This window comes from Mytilus californianus, unplaced genomic scaffold (assembly GCF_021869535.1).
Source record: "Mytilus californianus isolate M0D057914Y unplaced genomic scaffold, xbMytCali1.0.p SCAF_5, whole genome shotgun sequence".
Classification (NCBI taxonomy): Eukaryota; Metazoa; Mollusca; class Bivalvia; order Mytilida; family Mytilidae; genus Mytilus; species Mytilus californianus.
In genome coordinates, this window is record NW_026262701.1 from 63,055,094 (window position 1) to 63,070,689 (window position 15,596).

Here is a 15,596-nt window from a genome sequence, read left to right on the forward strand (position 1 = left end):
TGTCTAAAATTACTCAAATTTAGGTATTACCATCCTTTCTTTCATTTCTGTTATCTTAAATAAAAAGGCTTATCATCACTATCTTCATACATTCATCTGATCAAGGATTTGTATAGTAATTACTATACAAATCATTGATCTGATAAAGATGAAGAACTGCCAAAAAAATTAAATATGCATAGAGGAGCGATGTCCTCTGTGTCTATAACATCTTATACGGAGGCTATTTTCCCCGCGTAATAAGTTCAAATACCAACAACATGTGAATGCGTTTTGACAGTTCAAACAGGGTCAGTAAACACTGATTAAACGATGCATTTGTTTCTACTTTTGTAACGTTTAACAAACAACACTGGACACTTTTAATTTGCAAAACACTCATTTGCAAATCCGCCGCCGCCTCTCCTTAGACCTACAGTGTCGTGTAAATAACCAAAATGTGCGGAATGACATGGGATTCAATAATTTCATTGCTTTTCTGCTGTTATTATTATATATATTTTGTAATTTGATTTAGAAAAACATGGGATTTTCAATATCCCATGGGATAAGGCAAATCCCATGGGATTGACCATTATCCCATGGGATTTTGGTTAAATCCCATGGGATTTTTTTGGGTCCCATGGGATAATTGTAGTCCCATGGGATATTTGTTGTCCCATGGGACAAAAAAAATCCCATGGGACTATAATTATCCCATGGGATTTTTAATATCCCATGGGACAAAATAAAATCCTATGATTCAAATTATAAATATACAGTAAATAAATGTGTATGTTACAATGAATTCTGTTTGGTAGTAAATTGTTTTAAGATGAATCTTTTTAGTTGAATATCTTTTTTGTTCCTTGGAAATGTTAATGCAATTATATTGTTCTATAACTGTTCAAAACTAAACTTTTAAACAACAAAGCAGATAATGTAAGTATCAATATATGTTTATTTATGAATTCTAGAACACTTTTTTGAAACACAATTTTTTCCCATTTGAAATCAATGAAAACTCTATTAATATGCTTAACATACTAGTAGCTTTTTACATAAATCTATTTTTTTTCAGGATATCCCTTCATCCAAAAAATTAATAGTTTCTTATCATCCAGCATTGTGTGATCGTAATGTATAGTCCACTTTTTTGCCATTCAGCACAGAACATTGTCATTATTGTGGTTTTAATATCTTTAGATATTTAATAGAACTGCAATTCATTGGCTGAGTGATGAAAATAATAACTAATCTGACTTTTGTCTTTGAATTTATTTTGGTCTTGTTTCTGTGTTTTCTCCTTCTATTCTCAGTGATGAATTCCAATCCTTCTGAAAAAGAACCAATAAAATCTGAAGTTATGGATAATAAAAAATTGTATACATACATGTAGCAAGAACATATGATTTTCAATAAAAATAGCTATGCGGTATGGATTTTACTGATTGTTGAAGGTTGTCCAGTGTCATCAGTTGCTAACCTCCTACATCCTTTGGTCTCTGATGGAGAGTTGTCAAATTAGCACTATACCACATCTTCCTATTCTATTATTATATAACAATCAATTTATGTATTCTTCTTTATAACATTTGGGTATTTTCCCCAGTTATATATATATAGATCAATATTAAAACTTTAGGCAATTACAATAAAATTCCATTTTTCACAAGAATTTGCAATATATTATACAGAAAGCCAACAATAGAAACAGCACTTCTTTAAGCTTCTGAAGTTCTGAAGTTCTGAAAGAGTTCCACTTGTGTTATATTTCAATTAGAAAATACATTGAACTCTTTGGACATGTTGGAAATTATAACATTGATACAAAAAATTATATTTGTTTTTTTTTCTTATTTTTGTGTTGTTCGGTTGCTGTCTCATTTTTATATATGGTTATACACATATCCTAAATCTTCTTTTTTATATACTTAATCATTAATACACAATGTAGTAAAAATGGGATATTTTTTATTTTGATAATCTCAAAACATTATTATTCTATCAAATAACTTATTTCCAAGTTCACAAAACACCAATGTGTCAGATATTAATTTTAAGACATGTATAAACATGATCAACAAGCAGTTGACAGGATGTCATGCAAAAATCTCACTAATATTAAACTTTCACAAAAACTCCATAATCAGCGAGTACTATTAAAGTTCTTAGTACAGGACAAATTCCTAGTACAGGACACAATGCCTGGCAAACACTAGCATGTGTCAATGTCTAGTCAATCATGTAATCAGGCTCAAAATCTTAGTTTGGCACTGAATTTAAAAATTCACCACATAATGAACATGTGCATGAAATTCAACTTCATGGTAAGCTATGTACCTTAACCTAAAACTTTAACCTAAGAATGTACTATAATTTCACATTATGACATTTCTATGTTCAGTGATCCATAAAATCAGGGTAAAAACAGTAAATGTGGTGTTTAATGTATACACAAGAGTGCACACACTGAAATGTTGCACCTTCTTTACTAATCATTGATATCATGTTGATAGTCCTAAATATAAAGCTTTACTACAACTATCACATAAACTCAACATGATCCAAGAAAATGAATTCAAGGTCATATAAACCTGACAAGAAATATATGTACACCTTACAATCATTCAAATTACTAAATACAGTTGACCTACGGGTATTGCTTATAGTTTCTAAGAAGCAGACTTAACCAAGAAAACTAAACATTGACCAATGAACCATGGAAATGAGGTGAACATCAGATGAACCATGCCAGGCAGACATGTACAGCTTACAATCCTTCCATACAACACATATAGTTGACCTATTGCTTATAGATTAAGAAAAACAGACCAAAACACAAAAACTTAACACTGAGCAATGAACCATGAAAATAAGGTCAAGGTCAAATTAAACCTGCGGGACTGACATGTACATCATAAAATGTTTCCATACACCAAATATAGTTGACCTATTGCATTTAGTGTTAGAAAAAAAGACCAAAACTCAAAAATTTAACTTTGACTACTGAACCATGAAAATGAGGTCATGGTCAGATGACACCTGCCAGCTAGACATGTACACCTTACAATCATTCCATACACCAAATATAGTAGACCTATTGCATACAGTATAAGAAAAACAGACCAAAACACAAAAACTTAACTATAACTACTGAACCATGAAAATGAGGTCAAGGTCAGATGACACCTGCCAGTTGGTCATGTACACCTTACAGTCCTTCCATCCACCGAATATACTAGACCTATTGCTTATAGTATCTGAGATATGGACTTGACCACCAAAACTTAACCTTAAATATAAAAAAGAAGATGTGGTATGATTGCCAATGAGACAACAACTCTACACAAGAGACCAAATGACACAGAAATTAACAACTATAGGTCACCGTACGGCCTTCAACAATGAGCAATGCCCATACCGCACAGTCATCTATAAAAGGCCCCGAAATCACAATGTAAAACAATTCAAACGAAAAACTAACGGCCTAATTTATGTACAAAAAATGAACGTAAAACAAATATGTAACACGTAAACAAACGACAACCACTGAATTACAGGCTCCTGACTTGGGACAGGCACATACATACAGAATGTGGCGGGGTTAAACATGTTAGCGGGATCCAAACCCTCCCCCTAACCTGGGACAGTGGTGTGACAGTACAACATAAGAACGAACAATAATAAAATGCTCCGCTGGGGCCCAGCTTGATACGACCGCAGAGGTCGAACCCTGAACAGTTGGGGCAAGTATGGACACAACATTCAAGCTTGATACAGCTCTGAATTTGGATTGTGATTAAATATTTGACACAGCATAGGTTTCTGACACAGAAAGAATGTGGTCTAAGAACTTAAAAAATTTTAATTTACCTATTCAAACCATATCATAATGATTTGCTTTTATATATAAATCAGAAATAACCAATTTAAAATGGAAAATTTTAAAGAAAAAAAAAGGAAAAAAAATCCTCCCCCCCAAATTTTTTGAACCCCCTTATGATTCATCACCCCAAAACTCAATAACAGCCTTCCCTTTGTGGTATGGTACCTTGCAGTACAATTTCAGAGAGATTCATACACTTGAACACAAGTTATTGTCTGGAAACTAGAAAAATGCATGTTTTTTGGTCCCTTTTTGGCCCCAAATTCCTAAACGTTTAGGGCAATTACACCCAAACTCAAACCCAGCTTTCCCTTTGTGATATGGAACCTTGTCATAAAGATCCATACACTTACACACAAGTTATTGTCCTGAAACTAGAAAAATGCTTGTTTTTTGTCCCTTTTTGGCCCCTAATTCCTAAAATTATGAGGCAATTACCCCCAAAATCAATCCCAGCCTTCCCTTAGTGGTATGGTACCTTGCAGTACAATTTCAGAGAGATCCATACACTTGAACACAAGTTATTGTCTGGAAACTAGAAAAATGCTTATTTTTGGCCCCTTTTTCCTAAACGTTTTGGGCAATTACCCCCAAACTCAATTCCAGCTTTCTCTTTGTGATATGGAACCTTGTAGTACAAATTCAGAAAGATCCATACACTCACACACAAGTTATTGTCATGAAACTAGAAAAATGCTTGTTTTTTGCCCCTTTTTTGGCCCCTAATTCCTAATATTTTGAGGCAATTACCCCCCAAAATCAATCCCAGCATTCCCTTTGTGATATGGAACCTTGTGGTACAATGTCAGAGATCCATACACTAACACACAAGTTATGTCTGGAAGTTACAAAAATGCTTATTTTTGGCCCCTTTTTGGCCCCTAATTCCTTAACTGTTGGTACCATAACCCCCAAAATCAATCCCAACCTTTCTTTTGTGGTATTGAACCTTATGGTAAAATTTCATAGAGATCCATTCACTTAAACTAAAGTAAGAGTGCGAAAACCAATGTGTCTTCGGACGACGACGACACCGACGACGACGCCAACATCATACCAATATACGACCGCAAAAAAAATCAGTTGAAAGAGGCTTAACTCATCAGATGGATAAAAATACAAATACTACAAATACAAGTGGACGTGGCCGGTACTTGTACATCCAAACAACAAAAAGACACTAAGTACAGATCTGAGAGTACTCGCAGTTACTGACAGCTAGTACAAAGCCACTAACAACTAATAAAAAAAATCATGCATCTAAGACTAAGTTCTTGTTCACTGATCCATGAAATGAGGTCTAGGTCAAGTGAAAACTCTCTGACGAGCATGAGGACCTTGGTACGCACATACCAAATATAGTTATCCTATTACTCATAATATGGGAGAAATTAACACTACAAAAAATCTGAACTTTTTTTTGCAAGTAGTCACTGAACCATGAAAATGAGGTCAAGGACAATGGACATGTTTCAGACAGAATTCGTATCATGAGGCATCTATATACAAAGTATGAAGCATCCAGGTCTTCCACCTTCTAAAATATAAAGCTTTTAGGAAGTTAGCTAACGCCCACTGCTAACGCCACCGCCGTAGCCGCCACCGGATCACTATCCCTATGTCGAGCTTTCTGCGACAAAAGTTGCAGGCTCGACAAAAATACATGAACATTTTAAAGTACTAAATTTTGAGTATATACATGTAAAACCACAAGTTACTTACTGAAGTTCATGGTGAACTGTAACCAAAAACTTAAAGTGAATACAATTAAGAGAAAGACAGATGGATGCACAAACACTATCATAACAGAGCATAAAACTTACCAAACAAGATGTTTTACATTTATCCTTCAGAAGCAGGAAAACTGAAGTGTTTCTTTTCTTTCTCTGCCCTCCAGGATATAAACTTCAAATTCATTCATGCAAAATATGAAAATCTGCAAAAGTAGGACCTTGTACCGCAGCTTATCCACATTTTGACTTTTGAACTGCATTGTTCTTTTCATCTTGCTGGCAACCTAAACATAAAAAAAAATGATAAACACATAATTCTGGATTAACTTTCTGTATCTATTTTTGTTGGTACAAACAATTTTTTCCAACTTTAAACTAAATCTGCCTCTGCTTTAAAAATCAACTGAAAACCATGTATTTATCTTAATTAAAAACAATTTCTTGAGTTTTTCTCATTTGTATCACCCTGTTATTATATATAAATTTTATTTTTGTCCCTTTTTAAAAATAGGAATGGTTCAAATTCCTCAATAATCATGATAATTCTAGTCAGTCAATTAAAAATGTATGAATAAATTATTTAACCTGTATACTATTAATATCAATATATTTTTGATAAAAACTAGGCTCTGTGTTGAAGACCATACCTTGACCTATAATGGTTTACTTTTATAAACTGTGTGACTTGGATGGAGAGTTGTCTCATTGGCACTCATACCACATCTTCCTATATCTACAAACAGATTCTATGGGCGAGCAGACATTATACCCTGGAGGTGGTTTTAAAAAAAGCATACGACTTAGATGTACCATAAGCATGGAAAAACAATTCAGCAGTCAGTTTCACAAAAAAACTTACAAATAATATTGATAGTAATTAAGTCATGTACAATACAGTATACTTACGATAAATTGTAAGTTTTTTTTTTGTAAAACCGACTCAAGTATACTTATAATCAATCTTAGTCGTAAGTATTAAGTATTATTCATCTTTTGGATAATTTGTTGGTTTATTTTATGAATATACAGTGGCAGATCCAGAACTTTTCATAAGGGAGGGCCGGCTCCAGTCATGCTTTAGTGATCCCTATATAATCAACCAAATTTTTCCCAAGAAAGCCCCCCCCCCCCCCCCCCCCCCCCCGCGGATCAGCCTATGATATATGTTTATATATATCTCTCTGATATGCCATTTCAAATCAAATGTGTATTAAATAAAACTTTACACTAGAAAAGTAATGGATAGTTACTCATTTGGGAAACTTACAAGTTCACAGCATGCCGGTGCCTGTGACTGTGTTCAAAGTGGTGGGTTTTCACCCTCGTTGTATTGCGGAATAACGATTTAGGCAAATTGAGAAAAACATCATGTCTGTGGTTGATAATAGTGTGTGTGCATTAATTTAATTTTCTATACCTTCTTAATTAATATTTTTCCAATTTTGAGTACTGACGGCAAGTGTTGTAACCAATGTCTTGAGACCGTGCTATTTACAAGTGCGATCGAGAAATGCAGGGGAAAGAAACTTATCAATTATGTTTATTCTTAAGACAAAACTGAGCCGCCGTAAAAATGAACCGTGTCGAGGAGGTTACTGACACGTAATAGGGCAGAGACATATTTACACATATGTGTATATATGTCTCTGTAATAGGGTCATCCCTCGAGAACATTAACTAGTACATTGATAGTTTACTATGCAGTCAGTATCCCGAAAAAAAACCCGTATGGATGCAAAACGCTTAGTGGTTTCGGCTGACTACTAATACGTGCACTTTGTCTAAAAAATATCCCGGCAGTGTCAAAGTTGAAGTCAGGATCTTGGGGGGGGGGTCTTCTTTTTCTATGTTCTTTTTTTTTTTTTTGCTATATTTCTACAAACTTACACTTTTTGCTCATTACTCTCTTTCCTCATATTTTAGCATTTCATTATTCTTTAATCTTTATTGTTTGCCCGTTATTCTCTATTCTGTTAACCCCCATCCATACTTAAGCTTTCGGTAGTTTATTTTATCCTATTTCTGTCTAAATACATTATTTATCACAAAACAAAAACTTACTAAATATTTTTTTATGAAGTCCTCACCAGTTGCGGATCCAAAAAATGTCATAAGGAGGCACTAACTGTCATGCATAAAGAGGGGGCCCGCTTCATTGATTCTCTAAATAATCAACCAATTTTTTTCCAAAAAAGGGGCGGCCCCCCATGCCCTCACCTTAATCCACCTCTAAACCCTTCCCACTTCGTATCCTTGAATTCAGATTCAAGATCTCTCTGACAAAAGTAAGTAAGTAAGTCACATTTGCTTATATCAGGTTTTTGAATTGAACTGGCGGATAGTTGTTTCATTACCACATCTCCTTATTTATATATATACGAAAGCTTTATTCATATTTTTTGGTGTATTGATGAATGTGTAAAGATGCAGCAATTGTAATACATTTTAAAATACAGCACAAGAGATGCAGATTATATAAAACCAATCTCACTATACAAATCCTTGATAAAACTTATAAGTCGAAGACATACTGACAAACGCCATGGCAAAAACTTAAAAACGACCAAATGACGTACAACAGTATATAAAACTTGACTATAGCATTTAAAACACATAAGAAGCACCCAGACAGTCAAACAGAAATTAAAAGAATAAATAATTTGTAAAGATTTTCAACTAGGCCTACAGCTATATTTTCTTATCGGCTAAACATAGGTTCTGGTATTATGTGATAAGTCATTTTTTCATGCAGACCCAGTTTTATTGATACCTTGAACTTAAAGTGGTTTTATGCATATCAGCCCAGATTATGTGTGTAATTTTATTGAACAATTCAACAATACACGTTCTAAACAGGTTAAATTCAATTTAAAAATTTACAAATTCAGATCTACTGGCATTCAACACCCAATTACTTACTTGCTGTATATTGCTAACTTTGATTGTATATTGTCAATCCCTCCACATCGTGAATACGCCATGCGAGGTGTTGGATAAGTTTGATACAGGGTGGCGGCTTCGAAGCGTAGAAAAAAATCCAGGTAAATGACAGTGTAAAATTGTGTTGTTGAAAATTTTAAGTACTAAATTCCTAAATTTGTACTTAACTCCGTTCTACGGGTAACATGGTTGTTTGATATGAAAATAGGATAAAAAGCATCCGGAAAAATTAATTATCACGTTATAAGTATTCGTAAATGGATATGAAAAAACTTAACAAGGAATAAGTATTGGTAAACGGACAGAAAGTCGCAGGACAAAGGTTTAGATTAATTATTTTACAATTGTTTAAATATATGAGAGAAAGTTCTTGACGAATTGACTTTATTTATAGATAAATGTATTTAGTTGAGGAAATGATTAATTCGCCTTCAAATAGTTTTTTTTATCAATAACTTATAAAAAGGAGACATTTTTGACAGCATGACTTCAGTTAATTACCAAACCACTTTTGCAGATTGTTTTCTTAACAATCATTGTTCATATTAATATTTAAATAAAAATATTTTTTGTTTACAAGTCCGTTTCCTTTTAAAAATGTTTCAGAAAAATACTGAAACGTTTTTAAAATTAAGTTTATTCAAAGAAAAAAATATCCCAAAACTGAATCGTGACTTTTTACTTGTTACTTTTTGTTGTACGTTCTAAGTGTCAATCCTAGCAAACAAAAATTTGGAAATAAAATCGATTACAATGTAATTTTATAGAAGGAAAAAGGGGGGTTAATGAACAAATTATAACTATACACTCACATACTTCTAAAAAGATTTGCATATGTAAGCTGTCTATAGATAATGTTAAATTATTTCAGGAGTTTCAATTAATTTAGGAGAAAAAAAAGATTATAAACAGTTTAGTTTTCAACGCCTACTACTACAAAAAATAGTGATTCTTTTTGTAGATTTGGTACTTCAGTTTCGACTCAAAATTTCCTATTGTAATTGTTAGATGCCAAATATTTAGGAGAAGATTGTATTTGTACTTTATGTAATTGTGGTGATATTGGCGACGCGATTCATTATATTATAGCAAGGATTTTTACTAGCAAGGATTTGTAAAAATCCTTGATTATAAAATGTTCGGCAATAGACGAAAGTAGACAACCCCTATTTAAACGGGGTTTTGATCTCCAAGGACGCCACATTTTACATCGAATAAGATCTATATTTGTTAACGTTTTCAAATGAAATAACTTGAATTGAAAATTTCCCGACTATGTGAAGATTTCTTATATTTCTAAATGGCTTCAATTATTACATACAAAACGAAAAATTTATTTAACTTTTTTTGTAAAAACAATATTCACGTATTTTTATATTTTTTCCAAGGAAACGTTTTTTTTTTTTTTGTTTGTTTGCAAAGTTTACTTGTATGTGTTTATAACCATCACCAATCAGTCCTAATTATTAAAGATCAAACGTTGTAATCAAAATGATGATTGGTATTGAATATGATCATCGGTCATGCATGACGTATCCCAAATAACTTCTTTAATGTTGGTTTGATTTTATCAAAACCAAAATTATAAGATCAAATATTAAATTATCTATCGAATGTATCCCCTCAACGCTCACTAAAACATATATACATGTCCTGAGTGACTTTTTATGTCCTGTCTGCACTCAGGAGGTCCTGAGCGGTTTTTAGACGTACCGTTAATTTACAGGCATATATTTGAAGCTTTTCTTAATTATGTACATTATCTATAGGTATACATGTATCAGACAAAAAGACTTTCCAATGAACTTAGTTCTAGTTATCTTAGTTCCTAGTCACAGGCACTTGTCTCAGAAAAAAAATGTCCTATATACTTTTAATGTTATATTAAGCAGGGACTTTCTATACTAAGTTAGTATAGAAAGTCCCTGTATTAAGGTATATAGGAAACAAAATTCTGAGACAAGTGCCTGTGGTCCTAGTGTGAAATAAATCCACTGGGAATTGGCCTTTTTAAACACATCTATAAATACGTTTTCTCAAGGGTTGTACATGTAAAGTGAAATTATGTTTACTCAATGCGTAGTTACATAAGTTTATTTGCTACTTTTTTCTTCTTTATTTTATATAAATGATTTTTTTTTTTTTAAATTTTAACATTTTTTTCTTCGAAAGAATTGTAGTGTTGCAATAGGGAATGGACACAGATACTTAACTACATTTAACGAAAAAAAAATTGTGTAATGTCATCAATCTGTATTACACATAGACAGGATGTTCTCTAGAAAACTATGATATTTCTAATACGTTATACACACCCTAGGGTACACGCACTGTCGTAATGGAAAATTACTGCATGCTTTAATTACCTGTAATCAGCCATGCAACAAATCAGTTGACTGACCATGTCATTACAGTTTAAAAAGTTTTTCCTCAGATCAAAACGGAATATTCATTTTAACTTTAAAATTTAAAACTTTAAAAAGTAAACTTTGATATAATTATGACGTTAAAGAATTTAACAATTTAAAAATCGGATTTTCCCAAAGATTAAGATACAATTATATTTATTATTCTGGGACTGACAGATATATCACAGGCACTTGTATCAGAATTTTTTTCCTATATACTTTTATTAAAGTATATAGGATTTTTTTTTCGGAGACAAGTGCCTGTGAGATATATGCATGCATAAGTCCCAGACATATATAATTGTAAATCAAAATGATTTACATAATTACTGGGAAATAATATAATGTTTCAGTTATGTTGATGTCACAAATACACATGAATTATTTGATGATGCATGCTGGAATTTCTTATCTAACTGACCACAGACATATATATATATCCATTTACTAATTCTATAATTTCGTGAGAAAAAAAATCAGGAGGGAAGTCAGAGGGAAGTGAAACAAACATTTTAAGCTTTTATTAAAAATTGTTGGGAAAACAATAAAATACGACACTGAGTTTTGAAAAAAGAGTTTATGATTGGTCTTAATTTTTTTTTTTTAATAAAGATAGAAACAATTTTTTGTCCCAAGAAAAAAACAATGCCCCCTTTTTAGCCAAACCGACACACGCCGATGAATGAAGAATTCCAAGTAGGGTCACAAGGTCACATTTTAAAACTTTTTCAGTCGCCCAGTCTCAAAAAGCAATTTTGACTGGCATTGTTTTTAGTCGAATTATGTTTTTGCAGGTCAGGTTGCAAAGTGGCAGGTCGCGATCGGATTTGACAATGTCAAGTTGACAACGGACCTAAAAAATATCCGAAAAAACGTTCAATACTTAATTGATAGGGGGTGTCGCTGGGGTTCTGTTACCCCACCCTATTCATATAATTTAGATCTTAAAAATGTATTATACCTTTTCATATATTGCGAGGGTAAAATTGTAACCTTTTCCCATATTGGTTGGTTTTCGTGGGGTGTGTTGGAAAAGTGGAATATTTAAGGCTAAGATTCTGTATGTAATGTTTACTTACGGTGAGACTTTCGGCTGTGAAAAAATGACAGGGCTTTTCATATACAAGTAATTGGAACTTTATCGACCTTATCATATATTTCTGATAGTTTTCCCCACCTATTCCCATATTTTCAAGCTGGAAAAAGTGACCTATTCCAGCGGCACGTCATATCACCTTGTATATAGGAAGTGCCCCCCCCCCCCCCCCCCCCCCCGAGTAAAATACACAAATGTATAATACCAGGCTTAATTCAGGAGCACAGTCTGTCTTTACCGTAAATAACTTCGAGATTAATATGTAAGTTTACTTTGCTAATCGATGTTCCTGTAATTCAGATTTAAATTTATTTGTGAGACCCCCGTCACTATTTATATTCACTCAAAGAAAGGGGTTCTCCGTTACTGGGAAAATCCAAGGACGTATTGTGTTAGTTATACGTCCTTGGAAAATCTTATCTGATTCAGGATCAATTTATCGGTTACACTCCCCTATCACCAGTGATTCTTTGTAAACTGACATTCTGAAAAAGGTATATATACTGTTGACTATCAATTTGCATGATTAGTTACAGATGTCGACTCGGACTACTGCAGAAGACAATAATTCAGTTCACTGATTTAGATTCCCCAAACAAGTAAGAATTAGGTTACATCTTTTGGTAGTCCAAATAATAATGACGTCTAGCAAGGCTATTTTATTTTTTTTATGCCCCCGCCGTAGCGGTGGGGGCATTAAGTTTTACCCTTGTCCGTCTGTACGTACATACGTCCGTACGTCCCAAAATTGGTTTCCGTTCTCTAACTTGAGTTTGCCTCAACCAAATGTTAAAGTAAAAACTTATACACAATGCTTATTACCACAAAACACAGATCAAGTTTGAATTTTGGTGGCGTCACTTTAACCGTTCTAGAGTTATGCCCCTTTATAAATGGAAAAATTGCAAAATTTTTATTTTCTTCTAAATATCAAGTAATTTTTTAAATTGGAATTATCTCCCTTTGTCCATTATTATAGTTGAATCAACTACAATCAATGCTTTATACAATGCAATGTTTAATTTTGACTTCCACTGATAAAACACAGATCAAGTTGAATTTGGGTAGTGTCACTTTAACCATTATTGAGTTATGCCCCTTTATAAATTGAACGATTGCAAATTTTTAGTTTTCATTCTGTAACTTAAGTTTGCCTCAACCAATCATTATGAAACCTATACTCAATATTCATTACCACAAAACTAAGATCAAGTACAAATTTTTGTTTCCGTTTTCTAACTTTAGTTTGCCTCAACCAAATGTAATGAAACTTATACACAATGCTTATTAGTACATAATACAGATTAAGTATGAAATTAGGTGGCGAAAAATTACCATTCTTGAGTAATGTCCCTTTATAAACATAAAAATTGCTGAATTTTTCGTTTCCGTTCTCTAACTTTAGTTTGTCTCAACCAAATGTTATAAAACTTGTACACAACCGTTCTAGAGTTATGCGTGTTTACAAATAGAAAAATTGCTGAGTTTTTAGTTTCTGTTCTCTACTTAAGTTAGCCTCAACCAAATGTTATGAGACTTACACACAATGCTTATTACCACAAAACTCAGATCAAGTTCAAATTTGGGTAGCGTCACTTTTACCGTTCTTCAGTTATGTCCCTTTATAATTTTTCTATCTATCTATCTTCATATTTCCGCACTCAGTCACAACTTTGACTATTACGTGCCCAGAAAAAAGTTAAAATAGCCTTGCAAGACGTCATAATTATTTGGACTAATCTTTTGGCAAATATGGTCGTACCACAGGGGTTTGTTACAATTTGCCGGGTTTTCTATCCTTACGAACCCTGAAAAACTTACCAGGCCAGGTGATAAAAAATCTGTCTCCCCTTTTTATCCCACCAGAAAATCAAAAGGTTGTCTCCTTACACCTACATGACAAAAACATATACAAATATGGTATCATTGCCAATGTGACGGCTCTTCAACAGAAACTTAAACCGTAGAAGTTAACAACTATATAGGTCACCGTACAGATTTCAACAATGGGCTAAAAAGCCAAACTGCGTAATAAGCTACAAAAGGCTAAAATAGATAGACAATATCTGACAAGGGTAGAAATGTTCAGAATGTTGAAAAAAAAATCTACTGTCCATTTGCATCAAAACTAGCAGCTGACTCATAGGAGTTGTTGCCTTAAATACAGATTTTAACCATTTTTTTTTTCTTCATATTTCTTGAATTTGCCTTTTTATCTTGAAAACTGTAATAATTAAAGAGAAACTTAAATCTTATTAAGAAGTTATTGCTTTTCAATGATGATTTTGATCCAGTTTTTGCAAAAACTTGGAAACTTTAAATCTTGGGTAAACTCCTTATATTATACTGCCTGGTCTCGTGGTAGCGTGTTCACCTCACGTGCAGAAGGTTGTTTATTTTGAACCCAACCGGGTAAAACCAAAGACTTTAAAGTTGGTATTTGCTGCTTCTCCCCTAAGCACGCAGTATTATTAAGGAGTAAGAGCAAATACTGGTTTGTTCAGAGTCAGAATAATGTGTCAAGGTAAGGTGACATGTCTCTCTGAGAACTAGTGTAAGAGATAAATTGTCTGGTCAGACAAATATAACTAGTATAAAAAGTCCATGGATACAGAATTTACTAGTATATTTAGTCCGATGTCAGTAATTTATGTCCCAAGACTAATTTTCCTAGTCCATGACATCACTATTCCTAGGTAATAACATGAATAAGGCCCCTATATTTGGTGAATGGAATGATTGTGAGATGCACAGTCTGTCTTGCATGTTTTATATGACCTTGACCTCATTTTCATAGTTCATTGGTCAATGAAAAGTTTGCATTGTTTTGTCAGTTTATCATATGCTTTAAGCAACAGGTAAATTATATTTGGCGGATGTAACGATTGTAAGGTGTGCATGTCTGTCTGGCAGATTCATATAACCATGATCGCATTTTATGGTTCTTTGGTCAATGCTAAGTTTTCTTAGTTTTTTATACGGTCATATATTGGTATGACGTTGGCGTTATCGTCGTCCGAAGACACATTGGTTTTCGCACTCTAACTTTAGTTTAAGTGAATGGATCTCTATGAAATTTTACCATAAGGATTGATTTTGGGGGTTATGGTACCAACAGTTAAGGAATTAGGGGCCAAAAAGGGGCCAAAAAAAAGCATTTTTGTAACTTCCAGACATAACTTGTGTGTTAGTGTATGGATCTCTCTGACATTGTACCACAAGGTTCCATATCACACAGGGAATGCTGGGATTGATTTTGGGGGTAATTGCCTCAAAATATTAGGAATTAGGGGCCAAAAAAGGGGCAAAAAACAAGCATTTTTCTAGTTTTATGACAATAACTTGTGTGTAAGTGTATGGATCTTTCTAAAATTGTACTACAAGGTTCCATATCATAAAGGGAAAGCTGGAATTGAGTTTGGGGGTAATTGCCCAAAACGTTTAGGAATAAGGGGCCAAAAATAAGCATTTTTCTAGTTTCCAGACAATAACTTGTGTTCAAGTGTAAGGATCTCTCTGAAATTGTACTGCAAGGTACCATACCACAAAGG

The 15,596-nt window shown here is 33.3% G+C and overlaps 1 long non-coding RNA gene across 2 annotated transcripts; it reads right to left on the reverse strand.

Moving 5' to 3' along the window:
• Positions 1-920: 920 nt before the first annotated feature.
• Positions 921-8,643, reverse strand: LOC127701203 (uncharacterized). 2 transcript variants are annotated; one of them, XR_007981867.1, is made up of 3 exons: positions 8,521-8,643; positions 5,692-5,885; positions 921-1,316 (listed from the first exon to the last, which is right to left on the reverse strand). It is a non-coding gene; the product is annotated as an uncharacterized LOC127701203 (long non-coding RNA). The 2 variants fall into 2 exon arrangements; XR_007981868.1 differs by lacking the exon at positions 8,521-8,643 and adding an exon at positions 6,869-7,021.
• Between the last annotated feature and the right edge of the window lie 6,953 nt (positions 8,644-15,596).